The 1,202-nt window shown below is 47.0% G+C and overlaps 1 pseudogene; it reads left to right on the forward strand.

Moving 5' to 3' along the window:
* The first annotated feature begins 280 nt into the window (after positions 1 to 280).
* LOC117437108 (uncharacterized) lies at positions 281 to 399 on the forward strand (annotated as a pseudogene).
* The last annotated feature ends 803 nt before the right edge of the window (positions 400 to 1,202 follow it).

The raw sequence follows: 1,202 nt of genomic DNA on the forward strand, positions 1-1,202 counted from the left end.
GGAGACCTAATCTAGTTACACTTAGGTGCAGTGTTTTTTGGTTTTCTTGTTTGTTTGCTTGCTTACTGGTTTGGTTTTAATTACTTGAATGCCTTCTCAATGCTCTGTATGTGCAAGGTGTAAAAGATATTGGTTCCTGCCTAAGAGCATACACTTTACTTCAGGTGCAGATGAGATAACTGAATGCCCCTGAACTTACAGCACCTGATGGGGGAGAGGAGAGAAATGCTGCTTTTCTGAAACACACTATAACAAATTTTAAGGACTTTGTCTGCATTGTGTCTATGGCCACACCACCCTGAAAATGCCTGATCTCATCTGATATAGGAAGCTAAGCAGGGTCAGGCTCAGTTAGTATTTGGATGGGAGACAGCCTGGGAATCCCAGGTGCTGTAGGCTTGGTAGATAAAGAACTGGCTGGAGGGCCACACGCAAAGAGTTGTGATCAACAGCTCAATGTTCGGCTGGAGACCAGTAATGAGTGGTGTGCCTCAGGGATTGTTGTTGGGACAGGTCTTGTCTAACATCTTTGTCACTGACATGGACAGTGGCATTCAGTGTGCCCTCAGCAAGTTTCCCAATGACACCAAGCTGTGTGGTTGAGTTGATACGCTGGAGGGAAGGAATGCCTTGACATGCTTGTGAGGTGGGCTTCCTCATGAAGTTTAATCATGTCAAGTGCAAGGTCCTACACCTGGGTTGGAGCATTCTCAGGCACAGCTACAGGTTGGGCAGAGAAAAGATTCAGAGCAGCCCTGAGGAGAAAGACTTGAAGTTGTTGGTCAATGAGAAAATGAACATGAGCCAACAGTGTGCACTCACAGCCCAGAAAGCCAATCGTATTCTGGGCTGCATCAAAAGAAGCATGACCAGCAGGTCAAAGGTGGTGATCCTGCCGCTCTACTCTGCTCTCACAAGTGAGACCTTACTTGGAGTATTGTTTGCAGTTCTGGTGTCCTCAACATGAAAAGGACATGGAACTGTTAGAACAAGTCCAGAGGAGGGCCACGAGGATGATCAGGGGACTGGAGCACTTCCCATATAAGGACAGGCTGAGAAAGTTGGGGCTGTTCAGTCTGGAGAAGAGAAGACTGCATGGAAACCTCATAGCAGCCTTCTAGTATCTGAAGGGGGGCTACAGGGATGTTATAGGGACTATTCATTAGGGACTGTAGAGATAGGACAAGGGGTAATGGGTTGAA

The sequence above is a fragment of the Melopsittacus undulatus genome, chromosome 1 (genome assembly GCF_012275295.1).
Source record: "Melopsittacus undulatus isolate bMelUnd1 chromosome 1, bMelUnd1.mat.Z, whole genome shotgun sequence".
Classification (NCBI taxonomy): Eukaryota; Metazoa; Chordata; class Aves; order Psittaciformes; family Psittaculidae; genus Melopsittacus; species Melopsittacus undulatus.